Genomic DNA, 26,045 nt, shown 5'->3' on the forward strand with positions numbered 1-26,045 from the left:
ATCTCCCAGTCTGCTCCCTGGGGAACCCAATCTGTGAGAGTTCCCCTGGGTTTGCAGTCTGAGTGCCATGAAGTCAGACCCACGCTCAGATCAGCCCAGCATCACTGCAGACTCCTCTGAGCTGAGGGACAGAGATTGCTGCTGGACAATAGGCCTTGTCCCCGAGGCTTACCTTCTGTCTGGCTCCTTCCATGAAACGCTCAGAAAGAGTGATCAGGCAAGGTGCTGCTGGAAGGGCTGGCTGCCCAGGTCCTATGGCGGGGACACAGATGTGTGGTCTTGTGGAGAAACACAAGTTTGTGCTGCAATGTGCAACACCACGAGTGTCCGAGGAAAAGGGTGGTGGAGGCGAGATCATTCTGCTTCACGTAGAGCCCAGGTGAGCAGAGCTTCGCCCTCTTCCATGGGATGACCCCTGGCCAAAATGCTGGCCTTCCCAAGGAATTGTCCAGCTCCTGGAGGTGGGCACGCGGAAAACTCCATGTAGAGAGCACTGGGGGGGGGTACTCCCGAAGGACCCCAGGAGTTGTTTTGGTGGGAGAATCCTGGCCTCTCCACTCTGCTGATCACAGAGAATTAAACTTCTTCTTGCCTGCCCACTGCTCCCCCCACACTCCGAAAAAGAAAAGAAAAAAGAAGCGATAAAGGCCCAGGAAGAATTCTCCATTCATGCTGCATGATTTGCAAAATCAAGGTAAGGGCCACCAAGGGTCTTCGTTATTTTTATGTGACACCAATAAACCATTTTGCACTCTTCTCTGTCACCCCCCAAGCTCACAGCCACTCATCTTTTTGCACAGAGAAGCAACTTTCTGGCACTTCATTCCTTTACTATAAACAGAAGCATTAAACTGCTCCCAGCTGGTCTTGGTCTTTAAACATCAGTCTTTGGTTTCCCACTTCCTGCAGCATCCTCCCCTCTATTTCAGGTTGAGGAGGGCCATCACAGGACAGTACACTGGAGGCGAATCCTAATTGACTGTGGCTTTCTAAGGATTTTCATTTTAAGATTTCCCCGAGCTTAAAAAGTCTGAGCCCTTATGAGACTGGAAAGATATGCACCCAGAGCTCTGGGATCCACAGCCCTCACTGAGATTTGAAGACTGGTTTCTTCAAAGGCTGAGGCCCTGGTTAAAGGTAGCACCCTCCAATCCGCTGGCCTTGGGAGCACAGCCACCATTCTCCTTCTGACCTGGGCCTTTTTCTTGGGAAGTGTGTTAGTCTGGATTCTCCAGAGGGACAGAATCAATCGGGTACATATATCCTACATACAGTATATACTATATACATTACCATGTACAAATTGCTATAAGGAATTTGTTCACGTGATAATGGAGGCTGAGAATTCCAAGATCAGCTGGAGACTCCGGAGAGCTGATGGTATAGTTCTAGTTCGAGTCCGAAGGCAGAAGACTGATGTCCTGCTTGAAGACAATCATGTGGAAAATGAGAATTTTCTTAGCCTTTTATTCTACTCAGGCCTTCGACAGATTGGATGAGGCCCACCTACACTGGAGAGAACAATCTTCTTTGCTCAGTCTACCAATTCAAACGTTAATCTCATCCAGAAATACCCTACATAGACACACCCAGAAAAAATGTTTAACCAAATATCTGGGCATGCTGCGGCCCAGTCAAGTTGACACATAAAATTAACCATCACAGGAAGGAAGAACTGATCATAAGATGAATGATTCAAAGAACCCCTGATATGTGCAAGTGCCATGGCCAGACTGGGACTAGAGAAACAAAGAGCTCCTCATGTGAGGAAGAGGCAGGCTCTGAGGCTGTAGGTGAACAAGCAAGAGTGTGGTGGGTGCCTCCCGGTGCTTTCAGTCTTTGGAGAACTGGCAGGCACTTCCCAGGCTCAAGCCCGTCTTCAGGATCTGCATGCCCTTCAGCTTCTCTGGCTGAGAGTCCCTTGCCAGCTCCTGGCCTTGGCCCATGATCCACAGCCAGAGCGGGATTTTCCCCTTTTCTAGGTTCACCCTGGCCATAAAGAAGACATGGCAGCTGGGGTCCTCCCTCTAGGGTCTTATAGAGAAGTTGAAGGTCAAGATTTTCATTTGGGAAAAAGGCGTCAATAAGAAGGCAGGCATTGATGGATTCTTTAACAATTAGAAATTCTGGTCGGCTCTGAATAGTTAAGACTTGAAAAACAGTGGCCAGTGGCTTAAATAACACAAAAGAACAACAACAACAACAAAAGACAATATTTTTCTTTCAGGTAATGAGATGTAAACAGCCCAGGGCTGTATGGTGGCCCCACACTGTCATTAAGGACCTAATCTCCTTCCATCTTGCAGCTCTGCTGATTTCTAGGGAAGGGTCCTCAAGTTCATAACTTCAAGATGGCAGTCACTCGTCTGTGTCGCAGGCAGAAGAAAGAGAGCTTGGGTGTGCCTGGGCAGTGGGTGGGTGTAGGGCAAAAGGAGCCTGCCACCTCCATCAGCCCCTCCTCTCTTTTAAAGAATTTCCCAGAAGCTCCACCTCACGACTGCGGCTTGTATCCCATCAGCCATCCACGTTTGTAAGGAAGCTGGGCACTTGAGGTAAAGCCGTGATGCTGCACATCAGTCTCCCAGCCACCTGCTTGCTGCTGCGTATACTCTACAGGGCCACCTGACCTTCCTCGCCCTCTCAGCCTCTCATTTTCCTTAGCAGAAGTTTTAGAGTGTTGTCAGGCCCTTTGTTCTGTCCCTTGCTTGCTCAGAACATATCTGTGTTTTAGTGATAAGGGCAGAAACCTCACACAGTACTTGAAGCCGGAAGGGTAAGCTGCTGGGTTAAGCAGCCATACTGTGGAAGAGCGGAGGAGGAGTTCTCCTTAGTCATTCCTGGAACCACAGACTCGGAACCCATCTAGTCTCTCTGTCTCTCTCTTTCTCTTGGCTTCCCTTTCCATATCGACTTGGACTATGTTGTGTCCTACTGAAATCACTCTCTTCACACGTCAGAGGTCAAGGACCAGGGGGGCACACAGACTCACATGCTTACCACTCCACACCCAGAGCAGAGGGGCCGCTCCCCACCGGCTTCGGTCTGAAAAATCCTGGTGAAGACTGATGGGCCCAGCTCGGTCAGATGTCCTTTGTCCAATCACAATGGGCAGGAAATGAGGATCATGTAATAGGCTCTATTACCCCTCTTCAGATCCCATTGCTAGATCACTGTCGAGGAAGGGAAGTCAGGAGGGAGTCTGATTAAGGGATCCCAAAGAATGAGGGGATGGCATAGGCATAGCTATTCAAGGAAGGAATTGTATTTGTTAGGCAGCAGCCTCACATCCTGTATGCCGTACCTTCCTGTGTCAGCCTGTGCCTGTTTCCCATTGATTAATATTTTGCTATTTGTTAGGCAGCAGCCTCACATCCTGTATGCCGTACCTTCCTGTGTCAGCCTGTGCCTGTTTCCCATTGATTAATATTTTGCCCTTCCTCTGCTCTGCTCTGTATTGCGGAGATCTACCAGAGGTCTGACTCCTCAGGCTGCTTTCTCCAGACTTCCATCTTAGCTTCCAGCTGGGTTCAGCCGATGGTGTAGACTGGAGGCTGGGAGAAGTAGGTGTTTCTTCTCTTCCTCGCTGCCCTGGGCTGTTTCTCTGGCAGCAGTTAGTTCCTCGGCGGCTTCAGTTCCGGCAAGAGCAGCCTCTATGGTTTGAGTTTCCCAAGGATGACTGTGGTCCCAGAGCTTCACAAACTCTACCTCCTCCCTAAGTCCCTCAGCCTGGGGGAAGCAGGGACTTCCTGCCCCTGCTAATCTCTGTTTGCGTCACTTATGCAACCACTTGGCTGCATTAAATTCTCCTGTTGTAAAAGCATCAAGGGAGCTGTTTTCCTGGATGGACCTGATTTATGTACAGACCACCTTTCTCCACACACTCTTCCTCCTCCTCCAAGGGACATTTGCAACTTTTTCTCTAACCTGGAAACAAAAGGTTGTGTCTCCTGCAGATGAATTTTAGACTTCAGGGAGCAGCTGCAGGAAGAATTGTCTGAAGGCGATACCCCGCCCCCACTAGGCATTCACCCATTCAAGCGCTTGGGAAATACCACCAGTTCTCCATTAGCTGTGAGTGGAGGTGCCTGGAGAATCCGCAGGGAGACCTCTATTCCCCACCTGTCTCCACCTGCCTGCCAGCAGGAAAGACGACTTTTTAATGTGAGCAGAAACAAAGCAAAAAGCAGAAAGTAAACCAGCAACAAAACAGCCAGTGTGTTAAGGAAATCACAGCACAGCCACTCAGGGTTCCTGTCTGACCTGCATTCTCTGTTACACAACCAATTGCGAGTTGACACAATAATGGATTTTTTACCTTTAATTGCATATACCCTGGGATATCAACCCAGGTAAAGGTCCTACTCCTGTTGAGCTAGCTGGAGAAACAATACTAGACTGTTTTTTTTCCAGCAGTCGGCTTTGGGGAAAGAAAATGGTGCTTATACTGTTTTTCCCTCTGGAATATCACTACATGTGAACTTATGTATTTTCTCAACATCAGACCCCAAAACTACCTTAAATTATGTCCCTCATCACCTTCTTCCTTCTTGTTTTAATTAAGGGAGGACTCTGTACCAGTCAGGATAACCCAGTTTCTGCTGTGGCAACAGCATCCTGCACTCCTGGAGGGGTATAACCATAAAGACACTTCTCACCTGTGGGCCACGTCCCTTGAGGGTTGGGGCCCCCACTGCTCCAGGTGTCCTCATTCTGAGACTCAGGCTAACAGGGCAGCAGCTGTCTGGAATATTGCTGGTTGCTGTGGCAGAGGGAAGTGACAAACATTGTTCTGACCACATTTCAAGGTCATAGAAGTTACATGGTGACACCCAACTTCTTGCAATCATTTCTATTTTCACCAAGTTCTAGCTCTAGCTTTCTGTCTTGGTCTCAATTGAAATCTCTGCCTTGTTTTACAGAAATCTCAAATGTAATGTCAACAAAATGGAACTCTTGATTTTCTATGCCTCTAATTACCCCCATCTCAGTAAATGACACCACTTTCTACCCAGTTGCTTAAGTCAGAAATCTAGGCATCATCCCTGATTTCTCTCCTTCTCTCAGTTGCCACATTCAACCCATCTGCAAGCCTTATTGGGTCAACCTTCAAAATAGTTTTAGAATCTGCCTACCTCTCCCCATATCCACTGTATCCATTTGTCTTAGTTTAGGTTTACCCGGGATGTAGACCTGATACAAGGATTAAAATGCAAGTCATTTTTCTGGGAGGTGCCTGAAACACTGATAGGGGAGTAAGAAAGTGAGACAGGGAATAAAAGGTCAAAAAAAGGAGAGGGGTTATTATCAAGAGAAATCCAGCTGCAGCCAACTAGAGCTTAATCTGGCAGCGAAGCCCTGGGAAATGACGTAGACAGATGTCTTAGTGCTAGTCCACTGGAATAAGGGGTGTATCATCAATGGAGAGCTGCTCCCGGGGGAGACCAATTTTTTGGCCTTCCAGGCTGTACTGCAAGCAAGCAAAACGTCTTCACATGGCTTTGGAGAAAGTCTCCCAGAAAAAAGACGCAGGAATTGGTAATTTGAAGTCAGCTGCCTCACTGCAGTGATATAACCAGAAGGAGGGGTACGGGTGGGGAGCCAACAGCGTCTGCTACGGTCCATCCCTTGACCTCTCAGGTCCACTTGTGACCCACATTAAGCTTCCCCTTATAACAACTGCTCTTCAGGCTGGTGGCCAGGCACAGTTAACAAACAAACAAACAAATATAAAACACAATAGGAAAGTTCGTGGGACAAGTTGCAGTTGGTCAGCTGGACCTGAGGTTGGCTCTCACTATTCATCATCTCACTCCTCCACCACCACTTCTAGAATCCCTTCACCCTCTGCCAGCGTTTCAATGGGCATAGGCTGCTTTCCTCATAACCTAGACTTTCATACTTAATGGATCTGAGCATGTGGTTATCATACCCTTGTCAAGCCATGGTTCTGAAGTCACCCATTTGCAGTTATTAATAAGCAGGTAATCATCAAGAGTTGCCACTCAAATAAATTCCCTGAGTTCCAGAGAAACTCCTTTTGTCTTCCATTATGTAGCGGCAACTGTTATCATTCACGATAAGCTGGACCAATTACTCCACCAGGTCAGCAACTCCTCTCTTTGCCTACAAGTATGCTGGTGTAAGGAACCCCAAATGACAAGGCAGCAGCTATAGTTTTAGGTTTAGTGGAACCCATACTGTGTCCCCAGTAGAAGTCTTCTCTCTAGGATTTCTAGTCTGGCAGAGCCTGAAGTTTTGGGCACAGGAAACACAAATTCCCCCAAGTGGGCCATTGGGCTTAATAGGGAGAGGGGTCACCTCTTATTTTCACTCCTTGGTTCCCAGAAAAGTATACCTTACCTATTGTGGACACAGCACCATCCAGGGTCTTTGGTTCAAAATTTGTATTGCTTCTTGAAAAACACCACCCCTAAGCCCACAAAGGGCAGTTCCCAACCTAGCGTCTACTTGCTCCTTGAAGCGGTCATTCCAATATTCTCTGAGGCTGCCGTAGCTCTGAGTGATGTAGCATATTAGCACCACTGGATTCAGTGGTATGTTGATAAATTGGCTTGTCTGTGTGGGAGGGATGTCTAATTTCTATATTTTGCCTGAGTTTTGTTCTGTAAATACTTTCACTATGGCCAATTTCAGTCTACCAACGTTTTAACAATTGCCTCTCAAAATTCCTAAATACTTAACAATCAGCTCTCGAGTCAGGACTAGCTGGCTATAAAAAACATAACACTGGAGCCCTTGGTCATCTGCCTCGTTGAGCCTCTTTCATTATAAATTGGTTCCTTGGGCAGAGGGGATGTTATGTGGGATTCTCCTGACGATCAGTGTGGTGAGACTGCAGGCAGAGCAGGCAAATCCTCACCAAGAATCGGTAACGGTCGTAGGGTGAAACACTGCTCCCTCCACGGTGCGATGTGCCTGATGCAATCAACTTGCCACCAGATGGCTCGCTGGTAAGTGGCAGTTATGGAGGAGCCCTGCTCGGACCTCCCTTAAAGAGATGGCCTGTGGGTAATTGACAACAGACTCCACCTGCGGGTGCCTTCAGAGTTTGCCTGTTTTCAAGCTGAGGGCACCGATTTCTTGGGCAGTGGTACAAGAGCTCACAATTCCTGACCAGCAATTTTTTGCCCAAGCGGTGCCCCTTGGGCTGGTGGAGACTTCCTTCTAGTTCACCTCAGTCTGAGTCTCTTCCTACCGGCTCTTCCCTCCTTCTCCCTCTCCTTTCACTGGTGTCAGATTTGCATCCCAGTTGGCAGGCTCTTCCTGCTTACTCTACTCCCTTTTATCTTTCACAGGCATAACCCCCAATAATCTATTATATTTCTACCTCTACCTACTTCCTGGAGAACCCACTGACATAGTGTCCTTGAGGTGTGGTACATACTTAGGGCCCAGCCATGGTATCTGCTTCTGATCTGTCCGACATTCAATAATGGTAGTGGCTAGATCAGCTCTGGTGAGAAACAGCCCAAGCTGTTGGATCCTTGAGTAACCTTGACCAACTACCCCCATGGCTACTCTATTCCTGGGTCCATTGTGCAAGCACTGGCGTGGCCAATCATAAGTCATCTGGTCTACCTGGTTAAGCAGTGCCTCTTCTGTCATCTGTGCTCTCTAGTGGGTATTAACACGTCATGCAAAGATCCTTATACTTTGAAGCCACTCTCATATATCCATTGCTATGCTTCTTCCTGAGACCTCTTTGTCTCCTCTCTTCCATCCCCAACCCCACCCAAAGTTCCTGAACAATCAGCTAAGCCATTAACAACAGATAAAAGTCCTGAATGTTCTTATTTCTGGCCACTTCTTGCTCCAGTCCAAGATAATAACCAGATGTACTGCTTAAAGCCCTAGTCACCGAGAAGTTTTCTGTTTGCCACCTCTGAAATGGTACTACAGAGTAGCAGTGGTCCATTTTTGGCTTGCACCAACATATTGTGCTAATCTATTGAAGAACTAAAGGTTTTTCTTCCTTTTTCATCTAGGCAAAATGAAAACTCATAAGGCCATAGGTATGGAATGAAGGAGACTCATCTGTGTGACAGAGACTGGTGATGTGAGGGTCTGGGTCAAGTGTTAGTTTATTTGTGTCCTCCGGATCCACTCTGTGTGATCCCAAATGTATCATTGCCATTATATGATGAAATTATGTTGTGCCTGCCCAACCTTATGAATTGGTGGGGCTGACAATACGTGGGTCAGGAGGCAAAGCTCAGATCATGTTGGGAAGCAATTTGAGGTCCCATAATCAGGTATCAAGTCTCTACTGGGGCCTAGTAGTATTCCAGGAGCTGCTGGTCAAATGGTGGATAATTTTCTATTGTGGACATGTTATGAACTGAATTTTGTCCCCCAAAATTCATGTGTTGCAGCCCTAACCCCCAATGTGACTGCATTTGGAGATAGGGCCTTTAAGGAAGTAATTAACACTAAAGGAGGTCATAAGGATGGGGTCCTAATCCAATAAGTGTCTTTATAAGAAGAGGAAGGGAGACCAAATATCTCTTTCTGAACGTGCATAGAGGAGAGGCTATGTGAGGACACAGAGAGAAGGTAGCTGTTCGCAAGCCAGGAAGAAAGCCCTCACCAGAAATCAACCAAGGTGAAGGTACCTTGATCTTGGACTTCTGGCCTCCAGAACTGTAAGAAAATAAATTTCTGTTGTGTGAGCCACCTGATCTGTGGTATTTGTTACACCAGCCCTGGTAGACTACTTCAGGACACCACGGACTTGCTACAAAACCCTGGGGGTCTGCACTGGGATTCTTCTACTGGGACTGCCTGAGACACAACACTGTGTACTTGTTTACAGTGGACACTTCTAGCAGCCTGTCATGTAGCCCATTGGCAGGACTGACAGTATTGCAACATGCATATGCTCTAGAGCTCTCTCTTGCCCTGAGTTCCACTCAAAACTGGCATCTATCTGAGACATTCAATAAATGGATTGTTGCAGTTTTTCCAGGTGTGGCATGTGCTACCTCCAAAGTTAAGAGCCTTATTAACTGTTGTGCATTTTTTTTGATGGTGGGAGCTACAGGTGTTAAAACTTCCCAGCAGTCCTCATATCACCTTGAATCTACGTAGTGTTTATCTCCCACCCTCTGGTGTACCCATTGTACTTGTCACTTCATACTCTCAGGTTCAATTAACATTACGTCATTGATGTAGAGACTGTGGAATGTCATAATGACCAAGGTCTACCTGGACCATATTGTCCAGAGCAGGAGAGTTCATGCGGACTCGTGCTAAGACTGTGAATGAGATTGTGAACGTGTGCTGCTGTCCATTCTAAAGGAATGAGGATGTCGTTTCATTGCTTGTTGTGATAGGAACTGTAAGGAACGCATTCACTAGGTCAATACTCGTTACTTATGCCAGAGCTTGGGTTGATCTGGTCTAGTAAAAATATATCTGCTACAGCTGCTATAATCAGGGCTACAATTTGATTAATTTTTGGTAGTTGTATTAATTTCCTATGGCTGCTACAACTAATCGTTACAAACTTGGTGACTAAAAACAACACACATTTATTCTCTTATAGTGTTGGAGGTCAAAAGTTTAAAATTCATTTCACTGGGCTGAAAGCATGGTGACGACTGGGCCCTGCTCCCTCCAGAGGTGCTAAGGGTGAATAGTTTCCCTTGCCTTTTCCAGCTTCTAGAGCTACGTTCCTTGGCTCATGGGACCTTCTTCCATCTTCAAAGCCAGAAGCATGGCATCTTGCTTTGTCACATTGCCTTCTTCTTCTGCAGTCTAATCTCCCTCTGCCTCCTTATTATTAGGACATTTGTGAGTACATTCAGGGCTCACTCAGACAATCTGGGATAATCTCTCCATTTTAAGAGTCTTAATCACAAATTAAGTTAATCTGTAAACTCCCTTTGCACTATAAAATAACATTCCCAGGTTCCAGAGGTTAGGACTGGATGTCTCTGGGGACCCTTTTCAGCCTACCACAGTAGTTCTCTCTCCTCTACCGTGATGAGCCGGTTGCTGTTTTTTCCAGGCCCTGTTAAAAATCAGGGTAAATTCCAGGTGAATTAAGACTCAGGGATGTGAAGGGAACCACCGTCGCTGCATCCTTGACCGTCCGAAGCAGCACTGATCCCCCTGTTCCACTCAGAACGGGGTGTTGCTTCTGGTTCACTATCTTGGCTGAAGAGGTAGTGTCAGGAGTTTGCATCTGGACTTCCCCACCATACACTTAATTTGATCTTGACACTGAGGCCCACATTTTGCTGCTAGCACCCTGTATTTAATTTCCACCCAGGTTTTAATTTACTCAGAGGGAATTTCTGTGCTTGAAGAAACTGAGGATATGCGAGTTTTACGCTCCCTTATATTTCCTCTAAATTCTGTTTGCAAACTGAGCAGTTCCTTCTTCAATTTGTCCCTCTCTTTCTATACCTTACAGAAATATACGGATTAGAAATAAAAAGCCAACTGATACATCCCACACACTCCCTGGAACTCTCCTTAGCCCTATCTACAGGTTCACTGGGTATATTTTCTCTCTACCAACTTACCACAGGTGAGTCTTTTCAATTACCCACCGCTACATAACAAGCGTCATCCTCCCTCCAGCTTCCTACGGGAATTTTCAGCCTCCAGCAGCAGCTTTCCAGAAGCCACTTTTACAGCCTCTGTCTGCTTCTCAGTCTCAAAGTTAACGCCACACGTTTTAGGTTTTTATTAAAGCAGGAGACCATTTCTGATGTGAAATTGAATTGTCTCAGTTTTTGCTTTTTTGTTTCTTTTGGTGAGGAAGATTCACCCTGAGCTAACATCTGGGCCAATCTTCCTCTATTTCATGTGTGGGACGCCTCCACAGCATGGCTGATGAGTGGAGTAGGTCCACGCCCGGCATCCGAACCTGCAAACCCAGGCCCTCGAAGCCCTGAGCGTGGGACTTTAACCACTCGGCCACGGGGCCGGCCCCTCCGTTAGTTTTTATTGTGTAACAAACCATCCCAAAATTTAGTGGCTTAAAATAATTTTTTGTCTCATGATTCTATGAGTTGTTTGTGTTGTTCCTTTGCTGAGTTCACCTGGGATCCCTCATGCAACTGAATTTAACTGGAGTGTTAGTGCAATGGGCAGACTTGCAGTCGACCCCCATTGGTCTCCTGTTCCTGGTATTCGCATCTTGGTGTAATCTTTTCCCCTGGAATATGGGCTGGGCTAGCAATTTGTAACTTGCTTCTAACCCACAGAACATGGCAAAGGTGATGTGGTGTCACTTGCCTGATTAGATTACAGAGATTGTAATTTCCATCTTGCTAGCTGACTTTCTCTATTGACTCTCCCCTTGCTGGTTTTGATGAAGCAAGTTGTCATGTTGGGTAGGCCTATGTGGCAAGAAACCAAGTATAGATCAAGAGAATGGTGTCCTCATCATCCTCACCACCATCACCATCATCCTTACCACCATCACCACCACCACCATCATCCTCACCACCATCATCCTCACCACCATCACCACAACCACCATCATCCTCACCATCACCATCATCCTCACTACCAACACCACCACCACCATCATCTTCATCACCACCTACACTACTCTCCTTCATAGCCTTGACTCTTGATGGGTCATTCTCAACCATTGACTGACCAGTGGGGCAGAGCTATGCTGAGGATCTTTTTGCTCAAGCCCTGTCCTCCTAATTCAGCTGATTCTGGAGCCAAAAGGACTTGTCTCCAACTTGCTTCTCACTGATCTACCTTCTCCAGCTCTGAGGAATCAGCTCTGGATGTGGCAGCCAGCACCAGTGGTTATCTAGGCTGCTGGTCTCCCCTCTCATCTGTCAGGCCTGTCTGAGAGCAGATCTCCAAGGCTCCTGGTCTCCCCTTCATGGGCAGTAGAGGAGGTGGGTGGTATAGTCCAGTGCTTGGCTAACAGGGGAGATCAGGCTCTCCCCTAAAGGGGACCAACTTTCTGGCCTCTCCTATGACCCTTTGTATAGAGAGACTCCCAAGGAATTCCTCCATATGCTTGGCGTTTGTCTGTTGTGACCACGTGACCCAGCTTACTAGCAGTGCACCTTATCTATTGATTCACCTGCCAGAGAGAGGAAGCTGGGGTTCTGGATCTGAGCTGCCCTACCCTGAAGAGGCTGGGCACACAGCTGTGCTTATGCTGAAGAAAGGCATTTCCCTTTCTCCCCATCCCCCGGTCTTGGAGACCTAGTGGGTGGGGTGGGGAAATGTTTTGATCGGGCTCTGGGAGTGAGGAAGCAGGATCCCAAAATTGTGTAGGCTGGCCTAATTTTGCTCCAGTGTTGCTCAAAGAGCCTCTAGAAATCCTTTCTTCCATCTGCTGCCTGCAGGCGGGAGTGAGCAGCCCTCCCTCCCCACAGCTGCTGGGAGACCCCGGGAAGGAGAGGCTGCTGTTCGCTTCTTTAAGAGGACATCTCTCCCCACAAATCCCGCCCCATCTCCCGCTCTCTGTTTTTCCTCTGGATCTCCCTCTCTGTACTGCATCAGACAGAAAGAGGAGAGAAAAACAGCCAGCACTGTGCAAGAGAGACAAGACGGGTGCCAGAAGCTAGAAACAAGTGTGGAGCGGGAGCCGAAAGAGCTACGTGAGAGAAGAGCGGGTGCGGCTGATGTGCCACCAACAAGGCTCCTTCATGGATCGTCAAGGAGACCGAGGTCGGGGCACCATTTGATTTGGGAATAATTCAAATGGAGTTTTTCATTATTTTTTAAAGCAAGTCTTCTGTTGGAATAATAGGACATTACTAAACAGACTGATATAATTAACATCAGCATAATCATCCATAAACCTAGTTTTCGAAGTCATGTGTTCTTGATCTTCTCTATGAAAAGGTTCAGATGTTCTTGGTCTATTTGTAAATGAATGACTTGTCACTCACAGACCTTGCTGTACCAGGTTGAAGGAAAAGAAAGTCACCAAGCGGCACCCTTTCAACGGGGCCTCCCTTGAGCACCCTACTCAGAGTTGTGTCCTCAGCACTCCTCACCCCGCACTAGGGATCTTTAGCTGGCTCATTAATGTAGCCCAAGTGCCTGGACCACTGCCTGGCATACAGTAGATATTTAATGCATGCTCTTAAGTGAATGAGTGAAGAAACTTTGAGAAAATATTCTACCCCTAATTATGCAGATGAGGATACCAAGAGTTAGAGAGTTGGCACAATGCTGAGTGACCCGTAGCTGGAGCCAAGTCGAGGAGCTGGTGTCCTGGCATCTGAGCTGGTGCTCTCCGTGCTATGCTGGCAGGATTCTCCTCCCTCCCTGCAAACCCTGGTTCGCCTTCCCTATCACCATGGTGATCATGCCCCATGCCACACACTTCTGGGCAATCTAAGGAGTGAGAAGGCCCCGTCTGTGCCCTGAAGGCAAACACCTACTTAGCTGGGATGCGGGGAGCTTCTTCTGAGCACATGCCCCCAAAGTGACATCATTTCAGTAATGTGTTCGAAGACAGTGCATTGCCGTGCTGATTGTTATGTCTGTGATGAAAAGTCTTGAGGAGGCAGAATGGAACAAAGACCAGGAGGCCTAGAGAGGACGGTCAAAGGGTGGTGTTGACCAGGGCGGTGAGATCCCAAAGCCCTCACCAGGCCTGTGTCCCCTGACGGCAGAACCTGGTGAAGCTGCTGCTGAAATCGGCCGTCACTGCACGCTTCTCAGCTCCGCTGCCCCCACACTCCTGGGGCATCTGCTTCCTCTCGTTACTCCGCATCCGCTCCTCACCTTCTGTCCCTGCTCTACCCTAGCCCTGTCTGGCAAGCATGAGCCACCTGGAAGAAGGAGAGGCCTCCCTGGGCAGCTGTGCTTACGGGGTGAAATGGACCCATTTTGGGCTCCTGGTCATTTCCTCCTGCAGGACCTACAGCCTCACACTGCTTCCCCCGGGGCTGATTTCTCTGCTGGGAAGATGCCCCATGCCACAGCATGCTGCTTATCGTGCTGTGTGCTCCATGACTTATTTATTTTCTTGACTAGTCTGAGAAATATTTGGGTGTAGTTTTCTAAAAGCTTTAATGAAGTCTCAGTCTACTTACCCTTCTGTGCCCAGCCCTGAGCTAGGTACTGAGAGCAGCCGCTGGCCTGGCCCAGAGCTGGAAGTGTCCCGGGCAGGATGAGGCAGATAAGCAGTGTCCACCAAGAACTAGAAAGGAAGCAGGGAGAGGTGTGAGCTGAAGCAACCTGGGAAGGCTCCCTGGGAGTGGTGGGCTGCCACGAAGCTCTGATTCAATGTGCTGGCTCTCCACAGAAGCTAAGGCTCAGCAGGTTTAACCATGAAAGTGAACATCACCAAGCTTAGTGCAGCCTGTTGGTTCCCAGCACCTGTGCTGGGGACCTTGGTAGGGCTCTCTCTGTCACCTCAATAGAGGCGTCATGGGAGGGTGTGCAGAGGGGCAGGGCCGTCTGAGGTTGGGGTGCTGGACTGTAAAGCTCGGCTGGGGAAGGGTCTAACGGGCATCCTGCCTGCTCTGAGCAGCTGCAACATCCCTGTGTAGGCTTCCCAAAGGGAAGAGCTGACACGGTGGCTCAGGAGACAGTTGCTGAGTACATTGTGGGATGTGCAGGAGCAAACCTGTGTCCATGGATAAGTCCTTGCTGTCTATCTGTCAATCTAGATATTTCTGGTCTACCAAGTAGCTTAAATTATACCCACTCCTGACGATTTGCATCCTCTGCAGGCTTTATTTTCTTTAAAAACAAACAAACAAATTGTGCTGCAATCTGAGGAACACTTATGCAATGTCTGTGCTATTTGTTGGTGGATACGAGAGAAGGAGTGGACTGTACACGTCTGTGGTGGGGCTGCCGAGCTCTCTGACAGGCAGCAGGCCCTGCCCATGGCCCACACCAGGGGCTCGTGTCATAGCAGGGCGGGGGCACTGTGGGAGGAACCTGCTCTGCATGGTGGGTCTGTTCCTCAAGGGGCAGAAGGGACCAAGTTAAACAATTCTGCTCTGTGGAAGTCAATAACCATATTTTGAGACCAACATCAATTCTGTATAGTATTTGATTTAAAATACTTTGTAGTTCACTAAATATTTTCCTAGAATTTCTCATTTGTTCCTGACAACTAAGGGTGAGGGAGTTAGAGGAGAAAGTATCGATCCCATTTTATGATGAGGACGTGGAGCCTCGGAAGGGCTCTGTCCAGCGGAAGTGGAGCCAAACCCAGACAGCCCAGGTTCCCAGGTGCTGGGGTTTGAACTGAGCCCTGCAGGGGATGCGGATGAGACTGGGAGCCAGGATGTGCCTCTGGCCTCGAGCAGCAGTCCCAGGGAGGACCTCGCTAACAGACACTGATGACAACAGGGCTCTGTCTGTGAGCTGTGGTGTGGTGATGGCGCAGTTCCTGATTTTCATTGTCTGTGCCTTTTCCTGAAGGCTGTGTCGTCGGGGGAAGCACTGGGGCTGAAGCTCCCTGGTCGTACCGACAAGACGCTCCTGGCCCTCAGGAGCGGGGGCTGCCAGACTGACTTAGCAAATAAAAATACAAAATGCCCAGGTAAATTTTCATTTCAGATGAATAACGAATAACTTTTTAGTATACATATGCCCCAAATATTGCATGGGACACACTTATAAAAAGAATTCTTTGTTTAGATGAATGTCAAATTTAAGCAGGCATCTTGTAGTTTATCTGGTAACCCTATCAGCAGGTTAAGGCATTTAAAGAACATTGTTTTTCTAGCTACCCGCTACCCTATCTAGTGCCCCACCTTCTGGGCCTGCCTCACCAGGGCCAGGCAGAATATCCCACTTGGACAAGGGCCCTCTACAGACAAGACAGCATAGCTCAGAGGAGAGAGACCCACGGTGAGATTTCAGGCCAAGGTAGCTGGGGGAGTGCAGGTTCTCAAGATCTCGGGTTCCCATCAGAGGCACAGCAGTGGCCCTGCTGCCTTCTGCCCAGTGGACCCTGGTGCGGCTAGGCAGAAAGGTCTCTGCAACGGCATGGTCATACATCTGTCACTTTTTCCTTTCTCACTCCTGAAACCACTGGACAGACTGTTTTTAAACACATGCCATCTAGAATTCCAGGGACCTCAGCAGAGGTGGGTCGGGCATCATGGCCCGTGTCCCCTCCCCAGACACCAGCACGTGTGCCCTCCGTCCAGCAGGGACCCCCACCAGCGTAGGCATACCCACTCACTCGAGCACCTGCTCACCTTCCATGCCTTGCCAGCGGCTGGAGGGGCTGGCCTGTTCTCACATGTTCTTTCCATTTACAGGTTTAATTTAGATCAACATGAAAAAAGTCGTGGACTGCTTTTTCTGCAGGCTGAGTGAACGCTGCTTAATTTCTGGGAGAAATAGGGGGAGCTGTGAGGGGTCGTCTTCCTCTATGGTCTAAGGAAAGGAAGGAAGCTGGGAGCTCCTGGGATGATTGCTGTCCCCCTGAGGTCTGCCCACACCCCTGCTGGACTTATCAGAGTAGAGTTCCTGAGGGTGCTGGCAGGCTGGGCCCTGGAGACAGAGCAGTCACGGACAGAGGAGAGTGTTCTGTCTCTGCAACGGCCAGGGACTCAAAGAGGCCTCACAGTGGACAGCCCTGACGCTGGGCTGGCAGCTTCCTAGCTACTGCTCTTCTCCAGCAGCCTCTGTCTCTACAACTGGGGCTCACATGGTTGGGCCCCAGCAGCAGAGGGGCTGGGACATCAGGGCAGAGAGAAGTCACAGCACCGGCCCCTCCTGGCTGGAGGCACACGTGACGTGTGTGTGGCTCCTCTCTCTGGAGGGGGGCCTCTGGACGTTGAGAAACCTGTCCTCCAGCGGGGAGAGCATGGACGCTAGCCTCAGAGGCTCCCTGCCTCAGCACAGTTGCCAGTGGCCAGCGTCTTGGTTTTCTCGTATTATGAATTATTCCTGCCGTCTCCTACACAAGAAGGGTGAAGGAAAGTGAAGTAAGGCTTGTACCAGTGCCGGCCACCCCTCCTCAAGGCCTCCAAGACCATTTCCATTCTGATCAGTGTGATTTTGAAATGCAGCTGTGTTTTCATTCCATCCTGTAATCTTCCCCCACCCAGATTCAATTTAGATTAAGAAGAACAAAGGCAGGGTATGTTTGCCTTCAGCTCCATCAGCGGTGCCATAGTTCAGCTGTCACCTCCCCCCACCAAGCCTCTCACCCTGCCGTCTGGAAGGGAACAGAAACAGGGAGGGCCTCCTAGAGCAGATGGGGTGGGACGCCGTTGGAGCCATCGCACCCTGAGGTTAATCCTTTCCTCCTGGTGTCCCTGCGTGTATTCTCGTCACCCTTACCTGTCACTCGGGGTCCGTGTGCCTCCTCCAGGGAAGGAGTCTCCAGGCGCTTGGCTTCCTGAGTTCTGCAGCTCTGAGTCCCTCCACAGTCCTCTACCATCTGGTTTTCCTGCACAAACCAGAATAGGAAGGTCTTGCTTGGTGAGGAAGTCACAGCCTCCTTGCGCCTTCTGAACACCCTCACCACTTCCTGCCACCACCCAGAATCTACACTCTTCAGCTTACCTTCTTCCTCAGCCCTCCACCTGTGTCCTCACCTGGGCCCTGACTCCACAGCAGCCGTGACAGGGGATGGCTGGTACACAGAATGCTAGTATGTGCCCGGGGAGACCCTAATGTGTGGTGACTACGAGCGTGGGCTCTGAGCACAGGTTGTTCATGTGAGACTCCTGGCCCCACACTTGCAAGCTGTGCAACCTTATACAGACCACTTACCCCCGGGCCTTCTTTTCTGCTCTGGCCTCTCCACTTCTCATGGGTGAAAAAGCTCGAAGGGTCAGAGGGGATACGTCCACCAGAAGCCCATGCTCCACTTCCAACCCATACTCTGTCTACTCAGGTCCTTGGAATTCCCTGCTCAAGCAGCTTCGAGCCCACTTCCAGGGTCTGCACAGGTCACTTCCTTGGGCCTGTCCTCTTGAGTGTGGACTGCTCTGCCATGTGCATCCTCTTAGGCTAAGGAAGGACACAGATTGGACTAGGGTTGGACAGGTGGTCTGCAGTATCCACACACATGCATGTGAGACCCTCCTCCCACACACACAAAGCAGCAAAACTGGGAGTGGAAAGAGAGAGGATACAGACAGGGAGAAGGGGACGAAGGTTGGTGGCCAATGCTTCCTGCCTGCACTACCATGTTCCTTCCAGCGTGGAGTTCTGAGGGGCCCAAGAATTCTAAATTCAACCTGCCCTCCAGATCATGGGAGGATAGAACATCTTTTGTACAACAGTTTGTTGGCTTGCTTTATAATTGAAAAATATTTAGACATACGGTCTGTGGATGTCTACGTGTACTCATATCCTGGTCTTTGACTAGGATATTCCCCACGTGTTATCAAGGGCTTCCCTAGTCCTTGATAAGTAGGATGTTTTGCTTCCACATCCCATCTGCATGTCCTGGGGAAGCCTTAAATTTCCCCAAGATTTGTAGTGAAACCCAAAGATTCAGGTTCTTAGCTTCTTAAGGTGCTCTCAGTCCTTAGAGACTCAGTTTCCATCTCAAGAGGGCTTCCCATGGTAGTCCTTTGTGTTGTGATAAAAAAAATATATATTTGATCTTTGTCCCTGGTTCACGACAAAGACCTCCTAAAACTCGGGTAATTTCCTGAGTGATGGGGACTACAGGAGGATATTTTCTTCTTGACACAGAGCCCCTAAAACCCTTGGGATTTCCTGGGTGATGGGAGCCTCTTTTGCTCTAATGGAGTGACTCTGGGGGGGACTCTAGACAGCTTCAGGATGAGGGTTGTTTGCCAGAAAGACCAAGCCTTGATTAGAAGCCTAGAACTTCCAGCCCTGCTCCCCTCAACCTCCAGGAGTGGAGAGGGCTGGAGACTGTTAATAATTGATCATACCTATGTGATGAAACCTCCAAAACAGCCCCTAAATGACAGGGTTCAGTGAGTCTCCAGGCTGGTGAATGTATGCATGTGCCAGGAGGGTGGCTCACCCCGACACCATGGGAACAGAAACTCTTGTGCTCAGGACTCTCCGGACCTCGCCCTATGTACCTCTTCATCTGGCTGTTTATCTGTAGGCTTTATAAAATTCATGATAATAAGGCTATAAATGTAAGGAAAGTGCTTCCCTGAGTTCTGTGAGCTGTTCTAGCACATTACAGAACCTGATGAGGGGGTCATGGGTTGATTTATAGCCAGTCCATCAGAAGTACAGAAGGCCCGGGACTTGTGACTGGCATCTGAAATAGGGGCAGTCTTGAGATGCTGAGCCGTTAACCTGTGGGGTCTGATGCTAACTCCAGGTAGTTAGTGTCAGAATTGAATTAAATTGTGAGACACCCAGTTGCTGTTAGGAGAGTTGGAGAATCGGTTGTTGGTGTGAGGAGAAACCACACACATGTGATGTCAGACATGCTCTGTGGGTAGGAACAGATCATGGTATCCTTCCACACAAACAACTAGCCCTCTGACCCGGGAATTCCAGCCAATAACTCCTTTTGCATCTCATTAGGAAAAGTTGGGCCTTTGGGGCAGAAGAAGTGTGGTCCAGAAAGGAGGAAGAGGTGCTGGAGGGGAAGCCGGAGAGCACTTCCTCTCCTCCTGCTCTGAGCCTTGGTGTCCACTGAACCTAGAGACACCCTGGGTAAAGCCCTTTACTGCCTGCTGCCCTGCCCGGTCCTGAAAATTCTAACCCCTCTCGCCCTGGCTTCTCGGAAGTATCGAGAGGCGGGAAGGGTGCAGCCCACACACTGCCAAGCAAGCGGGCGGCCTTCTAGCATGACCGTGTGTCGTGGATGGCCTGGCTGCTCTCCCCCTGCTCTGTAAGCTGCTGGCAAGCTGGCCTGAGTCATGTCTGAGCATCCCCATCCCCACTGAAGGGGCGAGCATAAGACCCTTCGTGGAGCGACGCTCTTGCTTTGAGCGTGTGTGACTTGAGCACGCACAGTTAAGTCTTACCCCCAGTCAGGCTGTACACGCCCAGCCCAGCACAGGGAGGGCCCAGAGCACAGGATGGCCCTACTCTTTGGGTTTTGAGACCTCACACTCTGAAGAGGATATAAAATAGCTATATCCAAATTTCACAGACCTAGGTCCAAATGATGGATATTTACATCCAAAGTTTTTAACTCCCACAGAACATTCTTTCCCTGCTCCAGTTTGCAGATTGGAGTACGAGGAACATCTCCAGGACAGCAAGGAGAGGGGAGGAAGGGGGTGGGGGGCTGACTCAGTCTGCACGTAGTCAGGGCTTCTGCCTTTTGAGGACTAGAGATTCACGATAGATTAACGCTCGTGGCTGCTCTGAAGGGAATGGAATTATTAATAATCTATTCCTGATGGAATAAGGCTTTGCTTCCCTCACCCCGCCCTGTCACTGGCTGAGAAAGGCTGGGGGGGCCCCATTAATCACCATGTTCTGATGTTCCTGCCTGCTCTATAGTCACAGGAATGAAGGTATTGCTCAGAAAACACGTGAGGGATTCTTACAACACAGACACTGTGAAGGCATTATTTTCATTGTCATGTTGTTTGATGGTTTCACAATTTTAATAAAAGAACTGGGTTTTAGACTCGAAGGAGCGATTAATAAAGGAGTCCACAGACGCATGGTGATGGTTGAAGTGCTCTCCCCAAGAGCAGGCTGAGCTCTTGATGGGTCTGAGGGCCGCAGTGCCTCCCCTGCTCTCCAGGACAGAGGCCTGTGCTCCTGGCTCAGCCTCGAACCCCTCCTCCCAACCTCACAGGCCACTCCTGCTGGAGGTCGAAAGGTGAAATATTTGCACCCTCTAAATGGAGAGAAAAATGAACAAATAAGAAGCTTTTAACTACTTGCCTGTGTCAGGCCTTTCTCAGATGTCGTGACAGAAACCCAGCTCTGATTTAAGACAAAAAGAAGTGGGGTGGGGAGGGACAGACGGATTGGCATAAAGAACTGCGAACGCCAGGAGGGTAGGAGTCCCTTAGGGCATGGGCATGGCTCAATCCAGGGATGCAAAGTCCTTGGGACCCCACCATTTCCTTCCAGCCCCTGGCGCCGCTTCCCTCTGTGCCGGTGGCTTTCTCCGGCTGCCCCCAGCCCCCAGCCGCTGCAGCCGCACCTCTGCTGCCTGAGAGGAGCCTTCCTGGAGCTGCTTTGCTCCTGAACCCTGCTGACCCCTGCACTTGTCTGTTTGTGTCTGCCTCCCCCTGGCGAGAGCAGGGCTGTGCCGGTTCACTGCTTTCTAGCTGGAGCCTCCAACAGAGAAGGCTGTCACCTACTGGTTGGATCAATGAATGAGCCCCATGAAGTAGTGTGTTTGTGATCTTCACCTTCTGGATAAGGAGGCTGAGATTCAGAGAGAAGGTCACTCAGCTCACACGTGGCAGGGCCCAGGTTTGAACCCACATCACGTGACTTCGGACCCTCCTATTATGACCACTGCACGGGAGAGCGCTGGCACTCAGCACCCACCTGAGCTGGGGCTAGGAGGCCCTGGAGAGAGAGGGAGGGAGGGAGGGAAAGAGAGGGCAGGGGAGAAAGGAGAGAGAAGGAAGAAAGAGTGGGGAGAGAGAAGGGAGAGAGCTGAGAGAGGGAGAGGGAGGGGAAAAGAAAGAGAAAAGGGAGGAGAGGAGAGGGGACAGGGTGAGGGAAGAGGGGGACAGAGATACCAGCTGGCAGCTCTGCTGGCTCAGCTGGGGGAGGGAAGGTGGTACCCGGCTCCCTTTCACACAGCTGCACTGGGAGGCACTAGGCGGGGAAAGCTAGAGAGGGAACCCATTAAAGGAGCACTTAAAATCATTAGCAAAATCTGATTATTGAACAATTCCATTTTCCATGGGTCCTGCCTGATGGGTTACCTCACGGCAATGATTCATTTTATTTTTACCTTATTAGGAGAGAGCAGCGGGGCACCCCGCCCCCAGCCCGGCGCCTCTCTCGGGTCTGCAGGGGCTCCGGGGGTCGGGGCTGGGTGGAAGACAGCCCAGAGATGGCTCACCCCAGGCTCACTTAGCCGGCCCCAGTAGGCTGATGGCAGAGCGCGGGCTGGGCGCCTGACAGGCTGCGGTCGAAGCCGGCTCTGCCCTTCTTGGACTCGCTGTCTTCAACCTCTCCGTGCTTCAGGCTCTTCTTCTGCAGGCCTGTGGAGGAATAAACAACACAGTGCGACACGGCACGTGGTCACCATGTTACTCCTCTTGTTGGGTGGCAGTACCACACGTAAGCGAGGGCATGTACATGGGGACACCTTCACTGGGCCCTGCTGACGAGGCCGTGGCTCCTCACTGCACGGTGACGGGGGACATCCTCGGAGTTCTCAGCTTTCCCTCCCTGCCCCAGCGTAGCCACGGAGTAGGCGATCTCATTATGTAGCCATTAGAGGCACATAAAAGTGGCTGCTACGAAGCCCATTAGTTAATTATAAGCTAATCGCAAACACACGGAAAGGAACATCTGTTTGATTTATTCTAATTGCTTAGACATGCTTAAGTTCTCCCAGCTGGAGTGTAGGCCTTAGTCGGATGGCAGCTCCCAAGTCCAGGGCCCCGCAGTGAGCTGGGATGGGGGGTCCCAGGGCTCATGGACCAACATAGTGAGGTGGGCAAGGATCTGGCCTCTGGTGCAGCACTCACACAGCCCTCTGTGGCTCTGGGGTGGAAACTTCTTTGGGGTCTGCTGGTGCCTCTGTTTGGGCTGCTGAGCAGGTGCCAAGGGTAACGTGTGGGACATGTGGAGAAGGAGTCCCAGGGCACACAGCCAGCCCCAGCTCTGCTAACAGAATCTGGGCACCTGTCCCCACCCGTTCCATCCCACACCTGCAGGCACAATTCTTCAGACACCTTCTGAGTGAGTTTTCTCGGGCTGTTGTAACAAAATGCCACAAACTAGGTGGGTTAAAACAACAGAAATTTATTCTCTTACAGTTCTGGAGGCCAGAAGTCTGAAATCAAGATGTCAGCTCTCTCTGAAGCCTCTAGGGCAGGATCCTTCCTTGTCTCTTCCAGGTCCTGGTAGCCCCAATTCAATTCAATTCAATTCAATCCGTGACATCTTCTTACAGATGTCATATTTGTCACAACAAAAACCATTTTGCGCTCTTTAGAGCAAAAAAGGAAAGGAAATGCTCTCACAAGTGCCCCCTGACACCCAGAATGTTCTGAAGGTACTGTTTCCCAAAGTGTTGTTCCCCCCTCCTCTCCCTGCCCTCCATTATGCCCTCATCTGTAACGTGGAGGCATTGATGAAAGCCAGCAGCTGGAGGGTTCCGGCTTCAAGATGCTCGGCCCCACTGCCCAATGCCAGGACATTGTGGCTCAGTGTCACATGGGGGGTATGTTGGGCTCTTGGTTCACATGACCGTGTAAACCCGGCCTCCCCATGCTGTTGGGTTGGACGCCACCTCCCCAGCCCCCCGGAGGTCCCTGCGTCTGCTTCCACATCCACCACGGGAATCCGAGAGGGAGAATGGGACCCTGCAGCCCTAATAGACTGAATGCCCTGCCTCGTCCTCATCACCTGGCACTGCCAGGCTGGGCTCCAAGAGGAGGCCGCTTCCCACTGATGGTCTTAGAGGGGTGATGCCATGGCCGGCTGGCAACGTGGGTCCCTCCTTAGAACCCAAAGGTCGGATATCAAGTGTGTTATTTTCCAGAATGGGTGACTCTTCAATTAAAATCATCACATTACTTTCTTTTTCTTTTCTTACACATGACCTGTCTTTGGAATGATGTTGCAGAACAGAATAAGGGTATCTCCACTCCTGAGAAATTAGCTGCAAATTGACTTGTATTTTCTCATTGACTTTCATTATCAAATCAGAGATGTGTTCTCTCATCACCTATCAGGCCTATAGATTCCTCATTTCTGCTTCTTTATTTCCCTTCTATGGCCTTAGTTTTTGGCTCACATGTAGTCTGGTGAGATAGCCTTCAAACAGCCCTCCCTCTTTTGCCAATTCTGTGCTGTGCTCCCCCCAGCTCTGGCCTTCCCGTATGGCTTTTCTTATGCCACCCATACACCTGCAACCACAACCTGCAGGGAAAAGGGCAGACTCTCAGACTAGTGTCTCCATGACCTGGTGCTTTTGTGTATCAATAAGTGGTGCTCTCTCTTTCCCAGCAGGACCTCATGGCGCCAGTGTGAATGCCTTCTTCACTATACCATGGATGTGCCTTGGGAAACATGCAGTTTTCTTTGCCTGGATTACTTTGCTTCCAACCATCTGAATTCCCTTTGGATCCTTCATAAAGTCTTTGATGACCACCCCAATGACAAGGGAATTCCCGCAGGCCCCAGTAGGTGGCAAGATGAAACATGACCACAACAGGTGACAGGAAGAAGACAGAGTTGGGCATTTGGTCTCCTCCATCTTTGAGTGGGCTTGGTGCCTCTTCCCATTCCTTCCCCTCAAGTAGAAGCATCTGCAAAGGGAGCAGTGGGCTACATGGGGTGAGATGAAGGACCAGGTCTGGCCAGTAGGTTCCCAAGGCAAACAGGTACATCCTTGGGCCTTCACCCAAAAGTGCAGGTTTCCTTCCCAGAAAGGAAGCAGCCCAGGTTAAAGGGTGAGAGTCAAACATTGCTCTTAACAAAATTATACTTTGAGTAGTATGGTCTCTGGGCTGGTAATGCCAGCATCAACTGAGAGCTAGTTAGAAAAGCAAATTCTCAGGCCCCTCCCAAGAATCTCTGGGAATAGGGCCCGGCAGTCTGTGGGTAACCAGCTCTTTGGATGATTCTCACAGCATGGTCAAGTTTGAGACACGCCAGTCTGGAAAATCATACAAAGATTAAGCACTGCGTCAAGGTAGCAGCATCTAATCAGACCACAGTTGCTAGGTCCCGTTTCTCACCCACCCCCATTACCATGGCCCCTCAGCTCTAATTGATGCCCATCCACCCCCTCCACCTCCCATTTCCTAAAAAGTTTATGTCTTCTCACTGTTTGTCTAGGCCTGGCTCGCCCAGGGCCAGGGAGACATCTCCCCTACGTGAAGAAGGAGAAGAGTCAATGACTACAGAAAGAATCTGTCAGATTTCAGCACTGTGGGCAAGCAGGCATCCCGGGGAGGCCCCTCAGGAAGCCTCCCATGTCAGCAGGTTAGGCCACTGTGGCGGCCATGAGAATGCGCCCAGCAGATCTCCAACTACAGAATTGGAACTAGTTGCTGTGCTCTGAGCAGTATTTGCACCAAAGCTTCCAGGAGCTGCTCCCATCCAGTGCTGGAGCCGGGCAGTTATCCCAGGGCACAACAGTCCCCAGGAAAGCAAGAGCTGGGACTTCTTTTACAGCTGACTTTGGCTGGGGGACTCCCCAGTGGCTTGCTGGACACTCCCTAGAATGCACTGCAGTCTCGTACGCTCCCATCCAAACTTCCTCCTGGAGCCGGCCCCGTGGCTTAGCGGTTGAGTGCGCACGCTCCGCTACTGGCGGCCCGGGGTTCGGATCCCGGGCGCGCACCCACGCACTGCTTCTCTGGCCATGCTGAGGCTGCATCCCACATACAGCAACTAGAAGGATGTGTAGCTATGACATACAACTATCTACTGGGGCTTTGGGGAAGAAAAAAGGAGGAAGATTGGCAATAGATGTTAGCTCAGAGCCGGTCTTCCTCAGCAAAAAGAGGAGGATTAGCACGGATGTTAGCTCAGGGCTGATCTTCCTCACAAAAAAACAAAAACAAACAAAAAAAAAAACAAACTTCCTCCTGCTTCTCTTCACTTAGGGGCAGATTTGCATCATTGTCTGATGACTTTCCCAGCTTTTTCCACTCCTTCCCCATTTTCTCTCACAAGTATTGCCTCTAATAAAATCCTTGCACATAATCCCATTTTGGTGTCTGTGTCTCCAAGGACATGAACTAACACAATCTCAGACTAGAAAATATCAGAAGAAAATTGGTGGCATGTGAGTGTGTGTGTGAGAGAGAGAGAGAAGAGAGAGGGGAGAAAGAGAGAATACAGTGGCACAGGAGACCTACAAGCTGAGCTCAGGATAAAGATTCAGCCTAGAGTTATAGAGCAAGGTGTCATCAGCATATTCAAAACCTTGGGGAAGGATTGAATCACCCAGGGAGAGCACCATAAGGAAGAAGGGGGAGGCTGGG

The 26,045-nt window shown here is 49.8% G+C and overlaps 1 long non-coding RNA gene across 2 annotated transcripts in view; it reads left to right on the forward strand.

Moving 5' to 3' along the window:
* Window positions 1-25,838, forward strand: part of LOC147912929 (uncharacterized) — a 45,058-nt gene extending 19,220 nt beyond the window's left edge. Inside the window, exons 2-3 of one of the 2 annotated variants that reach the window (XR_015549529.1) lie at window positions 24,058-24,265; window positions 24,892-25,838. This is a non-coding gene — a long non-coding RNA (uncharacterized LOC147912929). The remainder of the gene's footprint in view (window positions 1-24,057; window positions 24,266-24,891) is intronic. The other variant, XR_015549530.1, reaches the window with a different exon arrangement.
* Window positions 25,839-26,045: the final 207 nt, after the last annotated feature.

This window comes from Ceratotherium simum, chromosome 33 (assembly GCF_057802395.1).
Source record: "Ceratotherium simum simum isolate JZ-2026a chromosome 33, ASM5780239v1, whole genome shotgun sequence".
NCBI classification, from domain to species: domain Eukaryota; kingdom Metazoa; phylum Chordata; class Mammalia; order Perissodactyla; family Rhinocerotidae; genus Ceratotherium; species Ceratotherium simum.